Below are 11,227 nucleotides of genomic sequence, written 5' to 3'. Positions count from 1 at the left end.
TTCCTTCCTTCCTTCCTTCCTTCCTTCCTTCCTTCCTTCCTTCCTTCCTTCCTTCCTTCCTTCCCCTGTCTTCTGGAAGGAAGGGGACAAAGGAGCAGTATGTTTTGTTATAGTGATTAAGAGCACTTAATAAAAACTGCTTGGTCGAGATGTCATTGACTCACGAAAAGCTGTAGCACGTGGTTTTTGCAATCAGCTGGCCCTCAGTTCAAATCTTAGCTCCCAAAGCTCCTGACCTGTAAGACTTTGGAAGAGTTCCAGTACCTCTTCAAGCCCTAGTTTATTCAGCTGTGAGGTGGGGGTAGTAATTCTGGATGGATATTATCTTGAGAATTGAATAAAAATTGAGCAAAATGGAAAGCGACCACCTGAGCCTGCTCTGGCAGGTGCTCGAGTTCTCTCTCCCAGTTCGCTCTGGACCAGTTCCAGAGCCAGTTCCGGGATGAACTACTTGGTTGGTCGAGCTTCCTCGTGTCCTGCCTTTCTCTCCTGCCTTCTTGCTGGGGAGAGTTGGTCTGGAGTGGGGATGAAGGTGGCATCTGAACTTACATTTCTGCCAGAACATCAATGATAAAAATTTATTTTGTGGATTTGGGTTGGAAACGTCCGCCTCCACTTTCCCTAACCTGCTTCCTGCCCCCACATAAAGCGTATTTTCACTCTGGGTGAGATCCTCAGGGATAGACAGGATTGGATAAATCCTATAATAATTTCTGATTGGAAATAAATAATAATAAAAAATCATAACAATAATGAATAACAGATAATAACATTAATAATAACAAATAATATTAAAACAATAAATAATCTCCAGTTGGGGATGGGAAGGGGCTATGTGTAATAGTTGACTCCATGAACATTATCTGGGCACCACGTGATGCTAGTTCCCAAGAGGGAGTAAGACACCATCCCATGGAGGAAAGAAAGACAGAAAAGCAATGAGCTGTGATGGAGGAGGGAGTTGGGGTGTGGTCTGAGGGAGCCCCTGCGCAGGGTCATCCAGGGAAGGCTCCAGAGAGGAAGTGACACTTGAGCTCAGTCTTCCCCTTGAGGTAGGGGGGAAGGCAGGCGCTCCTCCCCCAGAGTGAAAAGTAGGCCAAGAAATGAGAAAAAGCAGTGCGTTAGCCAGTGGGGCAGAAGCCAATGTGTAGCAGTTTGCAAGAACTGGATGTTAACTTCTCAGGAATTCTGTGAGCCAGTTATTAAACACGGCCATGATTAAAAATTAAATTACATAAACTTCCATTTAAATACATTGTATTAAAGGTAACACTATAATTAAAGGTAATAAATACTCAAAACTTATCACTTCTTCATTTTTACTACATTTTACTACCCTCTATCCTCTTGTGGTTATTTCTTTCTATTGTATCTGTGGGGTGGAAATATGATATAATGGTGTGCCAATGCATATCTCCCCCCAGCTCCCCATTCAGGGGCCATACATCGGCTGCTTGGATGTGATCGTGGTCCACATATCTACACCATGGATACTGGCAAATGGTACAGACCAGGGCTTTATGTTGGAGAGCTGGTTGTTAAACATTTATCAGCATACTGCTGCCCACAACATAGGGGAAGGAGGCACCAGCTGAAGCAGGGAGACTGATGGAGGCTGAACCAAGAGGGGACTTGGATGCCAAGTTCAGGAGCTTGGATTTCCCCCTAAAGGGGATAGGAAGTTGCTAGAGCATTTTAAAGCACAAGAGCTATATGATCAATTATCATTGATTTGTTATAGAGACGCCTCGGGCTGCTGTGTGTTGGGTGGACGAGAGTGGACTACACGTGGGACAGGGAGACCAGTGAGCAGGCTGTTGAAATAAAGAAGAAAAGATGGGGTCAGCCTTAGTGATTAAATGTTGGGGGTCAGGAGTGTGACCAGTCTAAGACGGCCCCAAGTCCTGTCTTGGGACAATTGGTAGAAGATGGCAGTGCCTCTGAAGTGTTGCTGGACAGGGAGAGTGTCCTGGACACATGAGACCGTCCCCATGCATTGGGGCCTTACTCTTCTGTTTCGGCCTGCATCACATCCAGAAGCACTTATAGGGATTTACTTTCGCTGTGTAAAGTTGGGTATCTCTGACCTTTTGCCCATGGACTGCATCCTCTAGAGAAGCACCATGGAGCTGGGAACACGTACTGGGGTCTATCAGACCCGGCTCCCTTTATTCTGATGACTCCTTGGGCATGACAGTTTCCTCCTTGAGCCTCAGTTTACTTCTCTGTAAAATGGGTATTGTCACCCACACCCTATTCTCCTCCCCATGCAACTCTTGGAAGAAGGGACACATGCCAGTGATTTTTCTAACGGTGTCAGATGGTTTTCCCCAGGGCAAGGGTGAAAACTGGGAGAGTTCCTAGCACAGAGGGAAGCAAAGTCTAGTTAGATGTCATTCCTGAAAAACATCACAGAAAAAATGGCTACAGGAGAGCATGGAGTGGAGTGCAAGGGATTGGTACGGTAGTACCACCAACCATGCAGGAGGAGTCCAAGGTGCAACCCATTTACTTTTGGCTCCAGGAGAGCTGGCAGCTGGCCAACTCTCAGCTGTCCTGTTCTTTGCCCCTGAAGGTCTTAGTCATTAGCAGTCCCAACGGAGTGAGTCATGCTTGCTATCAATCAGTGATTGTGCTGTGGAGTCCTAGGTCCAAATATTAACTACACCAAACAAACAGAATCATCCATATGGAATGTGAGCTCCCTTGTTTTCTGTCTTTACACCTTGTTTGTTTCCTTTAGGATCACTTACCAAAACGTGGTCTCATTTGTTAATTTCTTCACCGTATCCCCTCACAGTTTGATCTCAGTGGTGTGGAAGATTGGTGAGCCCAACAGCTATGTCTGTTTCGCTCCCAGCATCCAGCAGGGGCCCACGCACTGAGGTGGCTTATTAAATATCAATTGATGAATGAATTAAGCAAGCCCCCAGCCCATCATTTACCCTACCCCCCTTTATTACAATCTCATTGTTTCCATTATCTGGTTTTGTTTCCTTAACTGTGGAAGGGAGGAAATACAGAGAACAGAATTTCCAGGTCATTTTCGGACAGAATGACAATGGCCATTTCTTGACCACTGACCAGGGGTCATGCATCTTCATGGGCATTATCTCATTTTATCCACATAAGGGCACCAGCAGGCATGGTCCACTATTATGCCCATCTTGCAGATGAGGAAAGTAAAGCTCAATTAGACTAGCTCAGCTGTCTGAGGTCTCACAGCTGGAATGTCATAGAACTGAGAATAGTGAGCAGTTACCTCTAGCTTTGGGGTCTTGCTTTTTGCTTCATATGCCAGTGCTTTGAAAATTCTGGTTCTCAACTCTAGCTGTACACTGGAATTATCTGGGAGGTCAAAAAAATATATATGGTTGTTTGTCTCCCAGTATTGAGGTTTCTGACTTAATTAGTCTAGGCTATGGCTTGGGATATTGGGGTTTTTAAATCTCTCCCTATTTCCTACACCTGCTAACGTGCAGTCAAAATTGAAAATTATTGCCCTGAAAAGCATGAGATAAACATGGAGCCAGTCAAACAGCTTTGTTTGAGGACAAGTCCAGGCAGAGCTCACTGGGAAAGGCTTTGATGATGGTGCATCATGGCCTCCTGGGATGGATGCACAACCCAGAAAGGAGAGGGCTCTTGGTAGGCTGTCCCCTGAAAAGGTGAGACCTGACGTTACTCATCTGTAGTATGGGGCTAAGGACAATTCTGGCATTGCTTAGCTGGGATCCTAGACTCTTAAGGCTGGAAGTGAACTTAAGGATTCTCACTGAGGTCCAAAGAAGTTAGATGACTTGCCCAAGCCCACACAGTGAGCAAGACGCAGAGACACAGAACAAGACAGTGAATGAGAAGCTGAAATTAGACTGACCGATGGGGCCAGCTCTGGATTTATCACTCTGGCTGTGTGGCTCTGAGCAAGCACTGTACCTCCCTGAGCCTCAGATTCCTCATCTGGAGAACAGCCATGATGATACTCTACCTACTCTCCAGGGTTCTGTGAGACTGAAAGGAAAGTGTGTTTGCAGCGTGCTTAGCACAGTGCTTGGCACATGGTGGGTGCTCAAATCTTTCTGTGGTTGACAAAAGCAAAATAGAGAATACACACAAAGGCAAAATGGGGCCCGAGAGGTCATCCTGGGTGGGCAGCAACATTGCAAAGGACCTGGGGCCAGTGGAGAAGTTATCCAAGTGATCCTGTGGTTGGGAGTTGGGGCTGATGTGAAGCCTACATGCGGCCAGAGTTAGGGCCCTCCCTCCCACCCCCGGCGTGGGTAAAGGTTAGGTTGATAGGAAATAGGAGCAGTGCCAATGTTCCTATTGTAGGTACCAGAAATGAGACATCAGGTGACATGTGGCATTCAAGAAGGGACAGCATCCTTGGGTCCTCCTGGGGTGAAAGTGGTTGTTCAATCTATGGTTATTGCGTTGAATGAAAGACCCCGTCATCTTTTGAGGATTTGGAGGCCCCATTCCCAGGAATGCCAGTCTCTGGGGCGAAGATGAATTTTACTGACTTGAGGCTAGGAAACCAGGCTCTGAGGATTAAAGGAGATGGTGTGGGTGAATTGTTCAGCACTCTGAGAGCCTAATAAACATTAGCTATTGTTATTTACTGCTAACAATAAACTCTGAGCGTTGGGCACATTTATTCTGCCTGGGTTCAAATTGTGGCTTAGCTGAGTGATTTGGCTAAGTGGATTTCATCTCTCAGCCCACATTTCCCTCATCTGTAAAATGGACCGAGAGCGTGAGCCCATCACATTTGTGAAGGAAGATAAACTATAGGAAGTTGAGCTCAGGAACACAGGAAATGTCTGTCCTAAGGCTGGTGTTGAAGGCTGGGTTACTTGGAATGGCGAGTGCGCCTCCGAGCCCGATTGTAAGCCAGAGAGGGAAAGGAGATCGCTGTCAAAATGGAACTGTATTCCCCAACTCCGGACTTCACATCTCAGTTCCAGTTACCTTTCTATTTCCTGCCCTGATGGGGTGAAAAGTCCCCGCGAGCCAGCTGGAGAGTTTTGTAGCATAAGTTACAAGGGGAATTTTGCTTTCTCTTGGAGAAACCCTCTTACCTCCTGAAAAAGGGAAGCTCATTGGAAAGTCAGTCATTCCAAGCACAGAACTCTTGAGACCTGTTTGTAAACTGCTTAGGGAAGGGACTCGAGCTCCCTGCATCCGCCTCTGCTCGGGATTCGCAGAGAAAGAAACTGAGACCTGCAGAAATGAAGTCGTTGGTTGACCCAAGGCCCCAGAATTTGCCTGTTGGCAGACGTGGGCCTGGAACACAGGTCTGTTGACTCTGGGTCCACTGTTTCCTACAGTTCCACCCTTGGGCATTATTATTATTATTGTTATTGTTATTAATTATTACTAATTATTCTTGTTATTCTGGTATGTGTGTAGGTGAGTGTGAGCAATGGGAACAGGGATGGTAGTGAAAATATCTTAACAATTGGTTAGTTTCGTCCTTTTGCTCCCAAGTTCCTAGAGATGGAGAGTCCTTTTGAGAATTGATTGAAAATGTTGACTTTGGTGGAGCTAGATTAGACAAATGATTTTTCTCGTCTGAAGAACTGGCATTAAGACTTTCGTAGATATTTGGCTTTTAATAAGCTGAGGGCAAATAATTCATTTCTCTCCGTAAAAGTAAAACATGTTTTGCCCTCATCACTTCCAGGAGTGGGTGCAAGCCTAATGTGAGAATGGAGTTTCTGAGGGGTACCCCTACATTCACAGGTTTTCCCACTGGGAGGGAAATTTTTGAGACTGAAATTTTGGAGAGCCTTATTCTTCGCCCTTAATCCATGTCTGATTTTATCCACAAGATTAGCTGGAAACAAATGAAATTTCTGTGTGACCATTTTTGACCCACAGAAATGGCTATTTATTTATTTATTTTTTAAGATTTTATTTATTTATTTGACAGAGAGGGAACACAAGCAGGGGGCGTAGGAGAGGGAGAAGCAGGCTTCCCGTGGAGCAGGGAGCCCGATGCGGGGCTCGATCCCAGGACCCTGGGATCATGACCTGAGCCGAAGGCAGATGCTTAACAACTGAGCCACCCAGGTGCCCCAGAAATGGCAATTTAATATGGTCCCACTGTAATATTGGCTGGGCATCAGTGAGGACTCTGGCAACTGCTCTTGAAAAGGGAAAGAGATGAACGCTTTTTTGATTGCTGTTTTTGTAAGCAGCAGCGGGGTATCATGTCAGAGAGTCCTGGGTCCAAATTCGGGCTTCATCAAGCACTACCATAGCTCTCCCTGGCTTCTCTTTCTCTTTCTCTTAGGGTTGTTGGATATGCCACTTAACCACAGAATCTTCTAATTCATAAAAGAAGCTCAATGGATTCCCTCCTTGTCTCCCTTCCCCCCATTTGACCAGAGTGGTAAAATTTGTGGGACTTCACAATTTTTGTAAGGTTTATTATAACTTGTGAAAAGTGAGTTGTCATTTTGCATTCAAGGACATGGAGAACTAGATGCATTTTAAAAAATCCCAAGAGGTTATCCTGAGATCTTAATCTAGAAAGAAAATTAAACGAACAGATTCACAAAAGAATAGACCTCATTATTACGTTTCTGCAGCTTCCAATGCCGATTTATTAAGTTACATCTGTTAAATACATTAGCACATACAACATTTCATTCACAGTGATTAGAATTCACACAGTAGTGCCCAAAGACATAGATGATTACCAGTTACCAGTATCCAACAACATACAATATGCACTTTACCTTGGGGTTGTGACGTTTTAACATAAAACATAGAATCAGTGAAAGTGCTCAGGGTTTATCAGTAAAACCACATAAATACCTACATTTGTTCAATCTGTATACCCCTGGAACAAAAGCAGGGGCAGTGACATATTTTAATGACTTTATGAACAAAGTCATTTGATTAAGTTCAGCTACTTCATTTGCTCAACATCGTGTTTCTCCTTCCTCCTGAATGTTCGCAACAGGAGAGTGGGACTTGCCTGTCATGTCCCTTCTTGCCTTGCTCTTCAGGATCTAGATAAGTGCTGTCATGTGACAAATGCTAAAAAAAAAAAAATCCCACAAAACTGATTCATGGATAAAATGTGTGTCAGGAGCTATGAATTCTAGTCTCAGCACTGCTACTAGCTAGTCGCTGACATTGGACCATTTATGTCATCTTCCTGAGCCCGGGTTTCTTCATCATTAAAATGATGTAACTTGGAGTAGATAAACTCTGCAGATCCCATTGGTTGTAAAGTTCCATGGCATTCTCTATTGGTCAAGCTCAAACAGTCACTCTGTGTTGGACACTCTCAGAACAAGTGGGAAATGGCAGCCACTTGTAGGCTGAGAGACACTGAACTCTTGACAAGGCCTGCCAGGTTCTTAATGACCCCATAGAACACACAAAAGTCAATTAAAAAATGCCCATGTTAAAAAAAATACACAGATGGCCACATAATCATAGATCTGGAAAAGACCTCAGACATCCTTTGGCTCTATCCCTTCCTGCCACCTCAATGAAGGAATGACTTCTTCAGAACCCTTGAGATAAGCCCTTGGCTTGAATATATCCAAGGACTGAGAAATCACTATCTGGGGACATTCTACTGTGAGGGTAGAAAGTTTCTCTGGTTATTGGGCCAGAAATGATGACCTTGTAAACTGCAACTCCTTAGCCCTAGTGCTTTCCTCTAAGGGACATGGAAGCAGTCCCCTCCCCGCTTCCACATCCCCCAGAGCTATTTGATAATACTTCTCATGTCTTCCTCCAATCTCTCCTCCAGTTATTAAAACAAATACTATTTGCAGAGGGTAACTGGATGAGCCCAGGATTATGATTCAGGAAGATAGTATCTCAGCCCCCAGATCCACCATGAACTCATTGTGTGACCCGGAATAAGTAACTTCCATCTGGACTGGCATTTTCTCCTTAAAATAGGGCGATGGAAGGGATGGGGTGTAAATTTGTCTCAGAGCTTGGGAAACTCTAAATATGATAGCGTGGGGGCAGGGAACAGGTGTGACTGCTCTGATCTACCCTCTCCTTCACCATTGGAGCAGAAGGATTCAGGGATTAGCCGTCGGCTGAATTCTCCCCAGGCCCCGCTGCCGGTCGGAGCCAATCACTATGACTATCCAGGAGAGGGGTGCACACTGAACAAAATTTCTGCTACACATGGCAAAACACTTTCAGGACTCCGAGCCCTAGGAGAGCAAGACATCTTGAGACAAGAGACTACTGCATGTGTTTTGCAAAGGTGCAGAGTATAATGAGCAATCCTCTCCTGAAGAATTAATCCCCAGTGTCGCAATCATGGAAACATGATTGGGGGAAGGACTGGGGAAAATACCTTGCAAGAGAATGTTGGCAAGGGCCATGCCTTGTGCACAGTAAGATAGTCAAACTTTTATAATCCAGAGGGGTTACTGACGAGTGCGGAGGTGGTACTTCCTCTGGGGTGACATAGCTTAGGTTGAAATGGAGCCAAGGGACCTGGTCTGCCCTGTTGAACGGAATCAGACATTTTCAGGATGTGAAAGTCCTACTGTACCCTAGTCAAAACATTTAGGAATTTTCGTAGCTGAAGCAACGCCGTCCTGCCAAATAGTTCTAAACTGTGCTAGGGTCAAAATGCAAGCAACCCCATGCATTTTGATCACGGTTCCTGCATTTTCTGAAGGTACACCGGCTTTTCAAAGCACCTCTGGCTCATCCACAGGTTCTAATATTTTCAAGGGTGTCGAGGGCCAAACTCAAGTCCAGCAGATGATAACCTCTCTGCACTTGTGGCTTAAATAATGGATTCTACTATAGGAAATGGTATCTTTATTTTATCCCCTTTTATTAATGGAAAACTCTGTGAGTAGCTCTTTAAAAAACCACTTAGTGTAAACACAAATCATTTTGTTAATGATCATCCTTCATCAGATGGCACCCATTTTCCGAATGAGAAAATATCCACGTGCCTAAAGTTAGCTAATTAGGTAGCTAATATTACCAATATAAATGAAAGGGTCTGCAGACCATGAAGGTGCTGAGTGGTTAGAGTGAACCCATCTGAAACTAAAATAATTTCTCTTTGTGTCCCAGGGCGAGTAGGCACTCAGTAAATGTGGAATTGATTTGAATTCAGCCTTTTGAGAGACATTGGACCAGCAGAGCATTTCTCCCCTAAATTAACTATTTTCTGAAGCACATAGGCATGCTCCTTCTTCCCTTGCAAATCTTTGGCAGCATCTCATTTACTCCTTTTAGGAGACCAGCATGTTCTTAAGGATCCTCTCATCTCATTTTTAAAACTAGTGCACTAATTTTGGCTATGGAGAGAATGCCTAGGAAACAGAAGTTTTGACTTGAATCCTACTGGAAATGCTCGGCTGGCCCTTTCTGAATGGTACAAGATATAAGGACTTAACAAATTTAGCTGGGACAACTTCAGCACAATACACCTTTCAATAAACAAGCTTATGACAGGAGCAAAATAAACATGTGGCAGGGAGTTTCCGCAAGTGGTCGAGTCTTTTAGAATAGTGGGAAACTTCTATTCCTTGGATGAACTTCCAAATCCTACAAATGCCCTAAGGCGCAGTGGGCACGTCTGAAGACCCTTGGTAACAAGAGTTCCTTTTAGTGGAGAAGGTGAGGGGGGTCACTTTGACCTCTTGCATGCCCATCCTCCTGCTCCCCACGGTGTTTCGCATGCATGCAAATGCAGACAGAGCATTTTATTTTCTCCATGGGGTCGTGAGTTCTGATCCTGGAGGCACACTGGAGTTGTTGATAAAATTATCCCGATCTGCCAGCAAACATTGTTCTCGGAGTAGGTTGAAGGAGCATTATCTTATCAAGCTGGTTTTATAGTTACTGAGAAACCTTTCCTTTCTGCTTTAACGTAAAGGGTAATTCCTCCGTCTCAGATGCCCTTTCCCCGAGGCCATCTCTTGTCCGCCCACCCTCTTTCAGGAGGCGCTCAGGCTTCACTTCCTTTATGAAGACTCTTCTGAATCAGGTGAGGTCACCACACCCTTCTCTCTGCTCCTGCGGAGCCCTGTGCTCACTGTGCTGAGAAGGCTCTAGAGCCCTAATCTCCTGAGAAACCAGAAATCAATTTTTATTTTTTATGTAACTCAACAAATATTGACCAAGTACTGCACACCAATCACCCTGCTCAGAAGCCCCAGCACACACCTTCGTACCTGTGAGAGTGATTTTGGTGCCAAGTTTGCTTTTAGACTCGGTCGTGAAGGTCTCCCACAGTAGGCTGCATTGATGATAAGGACCAGCGTGCAGCAGGTCACTGCCCATGTCATACCGACATGCTCTTTGACTGCACAGAATGCTCAGAGCGAACATGTTTCATCCCCACGAGCCCATTTGATCCTGGGAAACAAATTGGTGGACTCCTACTTTATAGACAAGTCAACTGAGGCTAAGAGCAGAGATGCCCCTCCTACCCTTGGCATATTAGTGGAGGAAAATCATACAGATTAGAGAGTATGAAGTCACTAAAGGGCAGGAGGGACCTTCTTAATGTTCAGCCTCTCCTCCATGGGAGAAGCCTTGGCTGGGCTGATAAGCTCATCACATATTGAAATCCCTTGAGTATTTTAAAAGAAAAATTCCCTGATTAACACTCTGCACATAAAATCTAAGTTAACGTCTCTAGATTTGGTGATTGACTGTCTCTCCCTGCCAACCCCCCCCTCCACCCCGCCCCAGACGAGAATAAGTCTGTTCTCTCTTGGCATTGATCAGGTTTGTTGTAGAGCTGGTCTAGTTGGCTAGAAATCTGTCTTCGAGTTTCTTGAGTGACCTAATCAGCTGGATATCTTACACTGTCTGGAGAGCTTCAGAAATCTTACATACTAGTGTCAGATGAGATATTTTTTAAGGACTTGGAGTTAGTCCAAGTCCTCAAAATTGAGTGATATTTGACCAGGAGCCACGGATGGAATTCATTTAAGTTTTGAATAGAGTCTGTCTTATTCTTCATAGTATCATCTGGGTTAAGGTAGTACCCAGAACGTAAAAGGTGCTCAAGTAAACTGTGCTGAGTAAATGCTATTGTTGTATTTTTGATATGCATGTGGAACTCATACTTGCTGGTTTTCATGCCTGTGCACAGAATAAAAAGAGGGGTTGCTTTTTTCATTTGCCATAGATGGTATGAAAACCAATTTCTTTCCCTTTCTTTCTTTCTTTCTTTCTTTCTTTCTTTCTTTCTTTCTTTCTT

At 44.6% G+C, this 11,227-nt stretch overlaps 1 protein-coding gene across 3 annotated transcripts in view; it reads left to right on the top strand.

Annotated features, from left to right (window-relative positions):
- TMEM268 (transmembrane protein 268) overlaps positions 1 to 11,227 on the top strand; it is a 209,507-nt gene that overhangs the window by 114,017 nt on the left and 84,263 nt on the right. The window lies entirely within an intron of this gene.

This window comes from Mirounga leonina, unplaced genomic scaffold (assembly GCF_011800145.1).
Source record: "Mirounga leonina isolate KUSES-001 unplaced genomic scaffold, KU_Mleo_1.0 Mir_170, whole genome shotgun sequence".
Classification (NCBI taxonomy): Eukaryota; Metazoa; Chordata; class Mammalia; order Carnivora; family Phocidae; genus Mirounga; species Mirounga leonina.
This window is presented reverse-complemented; position numbering and strand designations above follow the sequence as displayed.